General features: G+C 40.8%; 1 long non-coding RNA gene across 1 annotated transcript in view; it reads left to right on the top strand.

The window, feature by feature from the left end:
• LOC121041053 (uncharacterized) overlaps window positions 1-6,251 on the top strand; it is a 20,633-nt gene extending 14,382 nt beyond the window's left edge. The window contains exon 3 of the long non-coding RNA XR_005795543.1: window positions 5,728-6,251. This is a non-coding gene — a long non-coding RNA (uncharacterized LOC121041053). The remainder of the gene's footprint in view (window positions 1-5,727) is intronic.
• Window positions 6,252-12,552: the final 6,301 nt, after the last annotated feature.

Below are 12,552 nucleotides of genomic sequence, written 5' to 3'. Positions count from 1 at the left end.
TAATGGTATATTGATATTAAATTTCCTGATTTTGATAATTGGACTATAGTTTATGTAAAAGAATTATATTATTCTTAAGAAAATCCATATTGAAGTATCTAGGGATAAAAAGAATGATTTCTGCAATCTACTCTCAGTTTGAGAAAGAAAAAAATTATCCGTCTATCCATCCATCCATCCATCCATCCACTCATCTATCTCTATCGTCTTTCTATCTATCTAGACAGGCATATAATAGTGAGGCAAATGATGTAAAAATTGATTAATGCGGGGTAGAAGAGTACTTTATATTATCCTTGCAACTTTTCTCTAAGTTTATACCAAATTAATTTTTTTTCAATATATGAAATTTATTGTCAAATTGGTTTCCATACCACACCCAGTGCTCATCCCAAAAGGTGCCCTCCTCAATACCCATCACCCACCCTTCCCTCCTTCCCACCCCCCATCAACCCTCAGTTCTCAGTTTTTAAGAGTCTCTTATGCTTTGGCTCTCTCCCACTCTAACCTCTTTTTTTTTTTTTTTTCCTGCCCCTCCCCCATGGGTTTCTGTTAAGTTTCTCAGGATCCACATAAGAGTGAAAACATACGGTATCTGTCTTTCTCTGTATGGCTTATTTCACTTAGCATCACACTCTCCAGTTCCATCCACGTTGCTACAAAGGGCCATATTTCGTTCTTTCTCATTGCCCTGTAGTACTCCATTGTGTATATAAACCACAATTTCTTTATCCATTCATCAGTTGATGGACATTTAGGCTCTTTCCACAATTTGGCTATTGTTGAGAGTGCTGCTATAAACATTGGGGTACAAGTGCCTCTATGCATCAGTACTCCTGTATCCCTTGGGTAAATTCCTAGCAGTGCTATTGCTGGGTCATAGGGTAGGTCTATTTTTAATTTTCTGAAGAACCTCCACACTGCTTTCCAGAGCGGCTGCACCAATTTGCATTCCCACCAACAGTGCAAGAGGGTTCCCGTTTCTCCACATCCTCTCCAGCATCTATAGTCTCCTGATTTGTTCATTTTGGCCTCTCTGACTGGCGTGAGGTGATATCTGAGTGTGGTTTTGATTTGTATTTCCCTGATAAGGAGCGACGTTGAACATCTTTTCATGTGCCTGTTGGCCATCCGGATGTCTTCTTTAGAGAAGTGTCTATTCATGTTTTCTGCCCATTTCTTCACTGGGTTATTTGTTTTTCGGGAGTGGAGTTTGGTGAGCTCTTTATAGATTTTGGATACTAGCCCTTTGTCCGATATGTCATTTGCAAATATCTTTTCCCATTCTGTTGGTTGTCTTTTAGTTTTGTTGGTTGTTTCCTTTGCTGTGCAGAAGCTTTTTATCTTCATAAGGTCCCAGTAATTCATTTTTGCTTTTAATTCCCTTGCCTTTGGGGATGTGTCGAGTAAGAGATTGCTACGGCTGAGGTCAGAGAGGTCTTTTCCTGCTTTCTCCTCTAGGGTTTTGATGGTTTCCTGTCTCACATTCAGGTCCTTAATCCATTTTGAATTTATTTTTGTGAATGGTGTGAGAAAGTGGTCTAGTTTCAACCTTCTGCATGTTGCTGTCCAGTTCTCCCAGCACCATTTGTTAAAGAGACTGTCTTTTTTCCATTGGATGTTCTTTCCTGCTTTGTCAAAGATGAGTTGGCCATACGTTTGTGGGTCTAGTTCTGGGGTTTCTATTCTATTCCATTGGTCTATGTGTCTGTTTTTGTGCCACAAATTAATTTTTTTTTAGAATTATTTATTTTTGATAGAGAGAGACAGAGCACAAGTGGGGGAGGGGCAGAGAGAGAAGGAGACACAAAATCCGAAGCAAGTGCCAGGCTCTGAGCTGTCAGCACAGAGCCCGACGCAGGGCTCGAACTCACAAACGGTGAGATCATGACCTGAGCCGAAGTCGGACACTCAACTGACTGAGCCACCCAGGCGCCCCTATACCAAATTAATAGTTAAATACTAATCCCATTCCCACTCTCTTCCCACTATTTGGAGATGAACACTGATCCTTTATGTGCTGCAAAGAATAAAGACAGTAAAAGAAGTAGTAAGAGTTACTGATTAAAGTTTAGTTGAAAGAGGTTTTTTTTCCTGATTAAAGATTTTTATTATTTATTTTTAAATTTTTTTCGGGACCCAGTCAACACACTCACTGCCAGAAGCCAAGTTCATGCACTTCAAAGGAAGTCCTTTGAAAATGCCTTAGAGTAGGAGTCTAATACTTTAGTGTGCATAAACATCATGTGGAAGCCACGTTAAATGCAGATTCTGATTCAGCAAGTCTGGAGCAGGCTAAGCTTCTGCATTTCTGGTAAGATCCCAAGATGCTGCTATTCTGAATACCATACCTCGAAAAGCAATTCTGAGTCTGGAGCAGGGGTCATCAGAAAGGCACCTGTTTTTGTAAAGTTTTATTGGAACACCCAGCCATGTCCACTTGTTTACATCGTCCATGGCAGAGTTGAGTAGTTGCAACAGAGACCCTAGAGCAGACAATACCTTAGATGATGATGATCTGGCCATTTTACGGAAAAAGTTTGAGTACCCCTGGTCTGCAGTGATGAACGATCACAGAATCCAGAGTCAGAATATCTGCGTTTGCACTCCGTAAACTTTGTGCCTTGAGTTGGTCAGCATCTGAGTCAGTTTCCTTTTTAGGGAGGGGATGATAATAGGACACGAGCATCATAGAGCTGTTGGAAGATTAAGCTGAAAGGCACAGGTAAGGAATTTAACATGCAAATGTAAATGTGCCTAAGCTACCTAAAAGTCTCTGTTCCTAGGCTCCACTTCCAACAGTGTTATTCAGGAGGTGTGGGGTGGAGTCTGGGAATCTGTGTCTGAAACCTCCCCTCCCAGAGGGTTCTGATACAAGTGATAGAGAAGCAGGATCTGGAGGCAAACGTTTAGCAAGTTCTGGGTTTGCCATACGTTCAAGACCACTCCCCCACTGTTCCTCCTTCCCCTCCCCTCTCTCCTCATTATCTTTATCATCCCCGGGTAAGTGAAGCTCTGCCTGGCTGCCCTGCATTCTCTCTGACTCCAGGAGCTCCAAGGCAAACAGCCCTTACACCCAAGTTTGCTTTCCAGCTTGTCCCTATGACTGCAGCTTGACTTTTGCTCCTAACCTATTAATAACTGCTTTATTAATAACTTATTAATAAAATGCCTTTTCGGCAATTATGAGTTCTCCCCCTTACATATCTGTTATCCCTCCCTCTTGACTCCACCTAAAATGGTTCTCTGAAAGTTCAACCTGGCTGTAATCTAGATTCATCTCTTACGTGGGGCTTGACCACCATTCAGTTGGAGCAGCTGGCAAGTTCCACTGGGTAGGGTAAGGAGCTCCTATTATCACTGTCTGAGGACAGTTGGTGGAACAATGGGATAGCTGGTCCACACGTCATCTAAGAAGGTTATTGTGGCCTCTTCCTTTGAAAGTACTTTACCTAGAAGTAGCGGGTTCAAAGTGTTTTATTTATTTTATTTTTTTTCAATATATGAAGTTTATTGTCAAATTGGTTTCCATGCAACACCCAGTGCTCATCCCAAAAGGTGCCCTCCTCAATACCCATCACCCACCCTCCCCTCACTCCCACCCCCGTCAACCCTCAGTTTGTTCTCAGTTTCAAAGTGTTTTAAAAGTCAGTGTTATTCATACCCTACCTTACAATATATATTCATTAATATAACAATGGATTTTATGTAAGTTTTCTCAACTGCACCTTCTACACATGCAAACAAAAACCTCACTGATTTGAATGGATTTTGGTCTTGTTAGAGAAAGCAAGCCTAAAGGGAATTATGCTTATAATTATGGGTTATAAGTTTCAATATCACAATTTCTTCAGAATGTTTTTTTTTTTTTTCAACCTGTCAAGAATTCAGTGGTATCTAGTAATTTTTCATTAGGTACCTGTAATTAGCTGAGAAGTTAACAAAATCAGACACTGAATCTTTGGAGCGGCCTCAAATTACCCTTTACCATCCCACCTTTTATTTACTGGAGGAATAATAGGTATCATTTCTGAAGACACAGTCAGAGTTTTAGAGCTCATTTCTAAGCTAATTGAAAGTCACACTTCGATCTTTTTCACAGTTTAGAATTTCTATTCAAGCTACCTTCGACTTCTGATTAGGCATGTGATTTTTTCCCTTATATACAAACTGTATCAGGTGGAATACCGTACTAACAAAAGTCTGAGATATTTTTCACATGCTTTGTTTTTTCTATATAAGGTAAGAGAAAGAGTTATATTTATCTCATCTTATTTCTAGTCATAGAGATTGTCATTGTTTCCATGTCAGAAATTGAGGCCTTGACTCTACATACAATTTTGACTGAAACTCAATTAGGCAAAAATGGTTACATTTGGTTATAATGTTTTACATCTTATTATTCCTTTTTAGCACAAGATGTGGTCACTGACTTTTCACTTTTAGCAGTATGTTCAACTATAAATTATTCTCCTCCTTTCTTCTCTACCTGTGATCTTGCTCCCACCTCATTTGATAGATGTAGGACATCTATTGAAGCAAAGGCGTAAGAATGAACAGTTAAAAGAATAGAGAAAGTCATGTTAAGGATGATGCGGACGTGAGGAAGAAATTAATTTTGTATTTGCCCATTTTTTTGAAAAGCATAAAATACCCACTATTAATAAAATAGAAAAAATGGGGGCGCCTGGGTGGCTCAGTCGGTTGAGCGTCCGACTTCAGCTCAGGTCACGATCTCACGGTCCGTGAGTTCAAGCCCCACATTGGGCTCTGGGCTGATGGCTCAGAGCCTGGAGACTGCTTCCGATTCTGTGTCTCCTTCTCTCTCTGCCCCTCCCCCATTCATGCTCTGTCTCTCTCTGTCTCAAAAATAAATAAAAATGTTAAAAAAATTTAAAAAAAAAAGAAAAAATGAACATCCTTTCCAAACTAAGAGAAAAACTTGGTATCACAGCAATGCTATCATTTATTGGTTACTTTTTGCCAAGCTGTGTGCTAAACAATTAATTCAGTCATTTTTTTCAATAACTGATAAGACTATTTGGTAAGCCCCTGTCTGTGCACTGTCTTATTACCAAGGGGCTGGGGTTAAAACAAAGTTTCTGCTCCCGTGAGGGAAACCACTCTGATTTTGGAAGAAAGACACTAAGCCTAGAAATAAATATATCATTTGTGAAGTGGAACATAAAAGGGAGTGGAGAGAGAGTCATTTGGATTGGCTCTTCAACAAAGGCTGCTTAATAAGCTGGAGTTTGACCATAGGTCTGAAGGCAATCTGAGGGTGAGCTCTGAGAGTATCTGGAGGGAAGAGTGTTCTGGGCAGAAGAGAGAGGAAATGCGATGTGCTTGGCACATTTGAGGGAGACTATGCTGGCCAGTGTGGCTGTGGTGGAGTGAGCAAGTAGGGGAAGGCTAAGAAAGGAATCACGAAACTGGGTAAGAGGCAGATCATGTAAAGCCCTGAGGTCATAAGGACTCTGGCATACACACTCGAGATGAAAAACCATTGGGTGGTGTTGAGCAAAAGAGGGAGGTGATTTCAAAGGTGTTTCAAAGGTGTTTCAAAGGATAAGTTGATATGTTGAGAAGAAGAACTGGGAGAGCACAAAGGTAAAAATGGGAAAGAATTAGAGAATGTTTGTAAGTAGAGGACGTTTGTCTAGGTTGAGAGTGGTGGAGACTGCCTAGCTATTTACCAGACCCCTTTCTCTTCTCTTCTGTCTCTAGCAACACAGATAGACTTTTACCTCAACTTTGCAGTGAGGTATGGCCATCTCACTGCTTTCTGACTTCTGCGACGTGAGTGAAGCGATGTATGCCACTTCCAGGCCTGGCCTCCAAATCTCCTGGGTGCCACCTGCATGATCTTTCACGTCTGCAGCTTTGATGCCAGTGTCGAAGGTGCCGGGCCACAAGGACAAAAGAGGTTGTTCCCAAGCTCACTGCTGAGATAAATCTGACCATTGATCAAGAGCGTAAAACCAACTTCTTTGGTGTTAAACCGTTGAGATATTCCACAGTAGCATCTACGATTACCTAAACTAAGAAGCGATGGGTCATTTTTCCTTGGACCAGGGCGCTAGAGGTGAAGATGATGAGGAGTGGTCAGATTCTACATCATCAGTAGTGTGACAACATTTTTCAAGGATTTGGATGTGGTAAGATAGTAAGAGAGGAGCCAAGGACCATCTAAATGTTTTTGCCTGGAATATGTGTAGGGAGGAATGGCCATTTATTGAGATGGAAAGATTGGAAGTAGAGGGGTGTCTGGCCAGGTCAGTCGGTGGAGTGTGCCACTTCTGATCTTGGGGTCACGAGTTCAAGCCCCATGTTGGGAGTAGAGATTACTTTAAAAACATACATCGGAGGAGGCATAGTTCTATAGCTTGGAAAACCAAGCGTATGACCTCAGACGTGTTAAGATCGAGATGCCTGATGTTATCTTCATGAGTCTCTTACCGTACAATATTGTTATCTTCATTTTTAGGATGAAGAAATAGAGGCTCTGTGAGGGAACTTATTTGAGCAGGGGAACATGTTGGGACAGGAATTTAAATTCAGCTGTGGAGAGCTCTTAACCACTGCAGCATATTGTCCTTTCCCGGGATGTAACATGTTCCCTCATATATTCCATACGTTTAGCAAACAAAAAAAAAACATCACAGTGAGGGGGTACTCTCTGTGGCAGCTAGCTTAGAGAAGAAAAGGGAAAGGAGGAGAAAAGAAAGAGAAAGAGGAAAGTAAAGTGGTAATAAAAATTACTCTATCTTAGGAAAGCAGAACAGATGGAACTTGGTCCAGTCAGGCTGAACAGTGAGGCTCAGCGCCCTCCAGGCGACACAGAAGTGCCGAGAACATGGCGGATGGGCTAGGTCCTCAAGTTGGAGAAATGAGGCTTTGCGGGGACTTTGTTTCGGGATGTGGCAAACCTGGAATTTAAACGTGAGTTCTGAGTTATCAGCCGGCAAAACTCAGGCACATCTCAACGGATTAGAGTCCAGGAACTCAATCAGATTGGCAACTTCATGGCAGAAGCTGGAGAGACCTTCTGACAAGTCTGTGGATCTGAGACCCCCACCCCCACCCCCCATGAAGCCTATCAAGCCATGAGCTGTCACTCCCTCAGACACAGGTGACATCTTGAAGATGACCAAGGAGAAAGAAAGAAAAATCTAAAAGACTGAGAAACTACCTGAAATGTAGTGAGTCATTCAAAAGAGACTATTTAAATGGAAACATATTGGGACCCCATTATTTGGTCCATTTAAAACCTGCCTCCTCATCTCCTGGTGGGATTAGGGTTCATGAGGAAGATTTGATCATTTATATAAAAAGCAGAGAATTTGTTTCTCTTTGCTCACTTGATTCTCTAGGCATGGTAAATTTATGGCCCACTCCACCCCTGAATTTGTATTCAAATGTTGCTCTAAGTCTATACAGATAACCGTGTAAACAGACATGATTTTCTGCTCTACTCTATGGTCCAAGGAAATTTGAATTATTTTATTTTATTTTTTTACCGGGTTTTTGGGTTTTGTTGTTACTTGGTTTTACTTTATTTTAATTTGAAGGCGTCAGGGAATTAAGGAACGCTTAGGTAAACTCAGAGAGGGTTTTGAGCTAACTATGATAAGCTAGTGAAATCAAGGAATTCAAACCCTCTTGTGAAAAAAATGTACAAAGGAAAGAACACGAATCATTGTGTACTTGATACCTTCTCTCTCTGCTCTCTCATCCCTATTTTTGCTAAGACTCTTCTCTTTCTGGATTTTTTTGTTTTTGCTCCTGGAGCTCTGCCATGGACTCTCAGTTTCCTGTTTGCTATTGGACCTTATTTTTTTGGATCTGCCATCAGTCATTGGGTAGGGCTTCAACGTTCACCCCCTCCTATTCTCAGGGGAGAAAGAGCCTGAGACTGTGTTTTAGGTCCTCCGGAAGAACAGAGGGAGAAGTCGCGCATACTGTTAGCCTCAAAACTTCTAGAACTGGTCTGCAGGGGAGGTGAGGCCTTTTTGGAATCAGCTCCTATGGAGAACAGCTTTAAAATTCCATGATGGTAGTGGCTACAGCCTGGGAGTTCCATCATCACAGAAGTAGCAGCAACAACGATGATAAAATTGGCAAGAGACAAGCAGCAAGTAGATAAAGGAAAACTGACCGAAGTGTTAAGAATTAGCTGCCAAAGTAAAATTAAAATGAACAACCTATCCCCTAAGCAGAAAAACAGACAGGAAGATTTTTACATAAGGAAAATAAAAGGCAATCTATCTCATCTGACTTCATGCAAAGTCCAGAAGGAGAAACATTTTTGTATTAAAAAAATTCAGTTGTGGTACTATTCACATTTGGCACTGACTATATATATATATATATATATATATATATATATATACATATATATTTATATACATTTATATATATACATATATACATTTATATATATATACATATATGTGTATATATATAATACACATTTCAACCATACACAAAGTTAGTAAAGTGCCTATTATTTAAAAAGAAGAAGTAACCTCCAACTTAGAAATTTCAATATGCCTCGGACTCCTGAGTTTTCTAAAATTTGCAAAGAATCCACTTATATGATATTTGCAAGAGACAAATGTTTTGTGGTTGTTACTTTTAATGTTAGAAGTCTAACTTCCTTTCTAGTTCTTACCTTCCAGTTTAAAAAATTGAGATATAATCAATATATAACACCTTATTAGTTTCAAGTATAGAACATAATGAGTCGACACTTGTATATATAGAAAATAAGCACAACTATAAGTCTGATCGACGTCCATTGCCATACATAGTTATATTTGTGTGTGTGTGTGGTGAGAGCTTTTAAGATCTACTCTCTTAGCAACTTTCAAATACGTAACAACTTTCTTATTAACTATATAGTAACCATACCGTATATTATATCCCCAGGATTTATTTATTTTATAACTGGAGATTGGTACATTTTGACCATCTTCTTCACCCATTTTCCCCACCTTCCACCCCTGCCTCTGGCAACCACCACAACTTTTTCCCCTTTCTCTGTATAGCAGAAAGAAAGGACCCAGGTAGCAGCGACTATCTATCGCTGGAGCTAATGCAGGGTCAGTCCTGTTCACTCTACGGCTGCTCAGTGTGGATCCTCCTATAACATATGGGGGCAATTAGCCAGGTCATCCTGGAATTCTAGAAGAATTCTATTCCTTTCCTCCTCACCCTTCTTGAAGAACTAAAATTTTAGCCAGGTCCTGAGAATCCATGTCTCAGCTGTGTTGACTCTATTGCACTATATTTTGGGGGTATGGAGCGATTCTACACCTTCCCCTGTTTAAATAAACTCACCATCTTGTCTCCTTTAACTGGGCAGATTACAACAACATATGATATTTGCTGACAATTGATTGCCTGCTAAGTGCTTTAGGTGGGGTTGTCCGATTTGCTCCTCACATTAACCCTATGAAGCAGATGTTATTATTAGCTCCATTTTATTGAGGAGGGAAATTGAGACACGGATGGTGGAACTGGGTAGGCTGACTCAAGAGCCCAAGATCCTAGACATGATATTGCGGTGCCTCCTGTACCTCAAAGCACTTGGCTTTCCTCTTAATGAAATGTCAGTGATAGCCAATAAATGACTGGTCTACCTACTTTAAATAGTTTGTTTCTGACTTGTTATTATTTCTTGTTGGAGGGCAATTCTAAGCTTTAACAAATGGAACACATTTGTTCTTCCTGGTAATGTTTCAAGCACAGTCCTGTATAGTACATGATATACTGAGAGGCTTCTAAAAGATTGTGTTTTTGTTCTTTAAGTCATCATTTTTTTTAACAATTTTATTGAGATAGCTTTTATATATAGTGTCTTGAAGTCTTTTTTAAAAAATTTTTTATGTTTATTTTTGAGAGAGAGAGATAGAGTGAGAGCAGGGGAGGGGCAGAGAGAGAGAGAGAGAGAGAGGGAGACACAGATCTGAAGCGGGCTCCAGACTCCAAGCTTCAGCACAGAGCCCGACGCGGGGCTTGAACTCACGAACGGTAAGATCATGACCTGAGCTGAAGTCGGACGCTTAACTGACTGAGCCACCCAGGTGCCCCTAGTGTCTTGAAGTCTTAACTAAATATTAGCATTAATTTGAATCTAGAAAAAAACCTGTTTACAAACATTCATAAAGCTTGAATATAATTCCTCGCAAAAATGAATAATTAATTGACAGCCTTCTTTCAATACGGAAGAAGTTGGTTGTCTTTGGAGCATTTGTTTTCATTCATTTGCTCTTGTACATGTCAAGTTGCTCCAGCTCTGGTTTTGTAAAAATATTCCTAATTCCTTAGCCTTGATGGTAAAAATATAGACCATTAACTCATCAAATAGTTTTTGAATGACTACTCAGTGCTGATTGGTCTCTCATTGGGAGACAATGATGACTAAGCACAGACTTGTACTCGAATTTATGAGACAAGTCAGGGACTAGGGCAGACAAATAATGAAAGTACAATGTGTAAAGTGCCATAACAGAGCTATATACAAAGCTCTAAAGCACTAGGGTAGCATGAAGGAGACAGGAAAGGGAAGGACATAATCTACTCAAGGGTTGAAGAACCAAAAGAAGATTCAGAGAAGAGGCGCTTTCTCTTAAAGGTAGAAACTGTTCCTTAATTGAATGACAGTCAAGTACAGATCAGAAGGAGGCAGGTGGTGGTGGATATCTGATCAAGGGGGAATATTCGAGGACCAGGGTGAAAAGACACGAAAACCACAGCACTTGATGCATTCGGGGAATCACACATATCCAGGTAGATTGGAATGTCACATTTGAAGTAGGGGGTAGGAAAGAAGAAATTGGAAAGGAAAAGATGGGTCAGCAGGTGCTTACCAGGGTTGCCAAGTGATGTGCCAAGACCGGGCATTGTGAGATGAGGGATTGAGGAGAACAAAACAGGCTTAGACAGGGGCGCCTGGGTGCCTCAGTCAGTTAAGTGTCTGGCTCTTGATTTCAGCTCAGGTCATGATCTCATGGTTAGTGGGTTTGAGTCCCGCACTGGGCTCTGTGCTGCCAGCACAGAGCCTGCTTGGGATTCTCTATCTTCCTCTTTCTCTGCTCCTCCCCTGCTCATAGTCTGTCTCTCTCAAAATAAATAAATAAACATTACAAAAACAAAAAGGGCTTAGACACAGCAGTAGGCAACAAGGGTGCATTTTACTTTTCCATTTTGATGGTGTCTATGTAACTGAGTTTGTTTACAATAGAATAAGCTTATCCTACTTTTTATTTGTGTATTTGCTTATTTTTATCTATTTATTTTGTTTTATAGACAGAGAAAGAGACAGAGAGAGCATGAGTGGGGGAATGGCAGGGGGAGAGAGAGAATCTCAAGCAGCCTCCACACTCAGTGCAGAGCCCAATGGCGGGGCTTGCTCTCATGACCCTGGGACATGACCTGAGCTGAAATCAAGAGTCAAACACTCAACCGACTGAGCTACCCAGGTGCCCCAAGTTTATCCTACTTCTCACCCAATGTAAGAAAGGAACAATCAGACGGCTGGTGAGAGGTGAGGGCAGAATGAGGACACGTAGAAGTCTTGGATGAAAATAGAGATGTGCGCAGTGGGGCTAGAAGAAGCTATACATTTAGCAGCAGTGTCCCCAACAGATAGAAGAAGAAGGGATCACAGAAAGAAGATGCAAATATATATCCAAATCCACACTGGCAGATGAGGGCGTGTTTTTGGTCATCATACAACATGCGTCTCCTACAAGTGCCACCAAAGGTCAAATGAGGAGTTTTCCGGAGGCTGGCTCCCAAAGATTTAAATTTAGGTTCACATTCAACTCCTGTTTATTGCAATAATCAAATTGCGGTAATTCCACGAGGAACATGTTAAACCAAATTGTTTTATAGATCAGGAAACCGATTCTCTGGCAAGTTCAGGGATTCTCCCCTGAAGATTCAAGGGATGATCATTTGAGGAGTCTGGATTCCAACCCAGGCCACCGTCCGGGTTGAGATCAGTGCCTCCCATGTCCTCCCGCTGAGGTGTTCCATGTTCCATTCGTGTCCTGTGATTCAGTGAAAACAGAAGCTGTGAAATATATGTGGTCAGGGTGATGTAGACTGGTGTAACTCTCACACCTCCGAGAGGTAGGTACTATTTTTATCCCCATTTTTCAGATAGAAACATGAGGAAAGGAACAACTGAGTCACTGCCCGAGTCACAGAGCCAGAAGGTAGCAGAACCACTCAGGCAGCATGGTTCTAAAATCTACATGCTCCGCCCCAAAGCTACAGTGATTATAGCGATCACAGTGTGATTCTTGATAAATAAGAACAACAATAATTTAAGTAATAACAATTTAAATATTTTGTTAACGATTTAAAATGATTTACAATACTGTTTTCACAACGTTGACAGCAAGAATAATTAAATAATAAACATCTAGCATCGATTAAGCCCTTAATTAAATTTCAAGTGCTGTGCTTTGCGTTGTGTGTTTTGTTTGATCATCGTAACAACATTTTAAGCCAGATACCATCACGATCGTCGCTTTTGCA

The sequence above is a fragment of the Herpailurus yagouaroundi genome, unplaced genomic scaffold (assembly GCF_014898765.1).
Source record: "Herpailurus yagouaroundi ecotype Mexico unplaced genomic scaffold, PumYag 182, whole genome shotgun sequence".
In the NCBI taxonomy this organism is placed as follows: Eukaryota; Metazoa; Chordata; class Mammalia; order Carnivora; family Felidae; genus Herpailurus; species Herpailurus yagouaroundi.
Note: the sequence above shows the minus strand (reverse complement) of the source record. Positions and strands in the feature narration are given on the sequence as shown.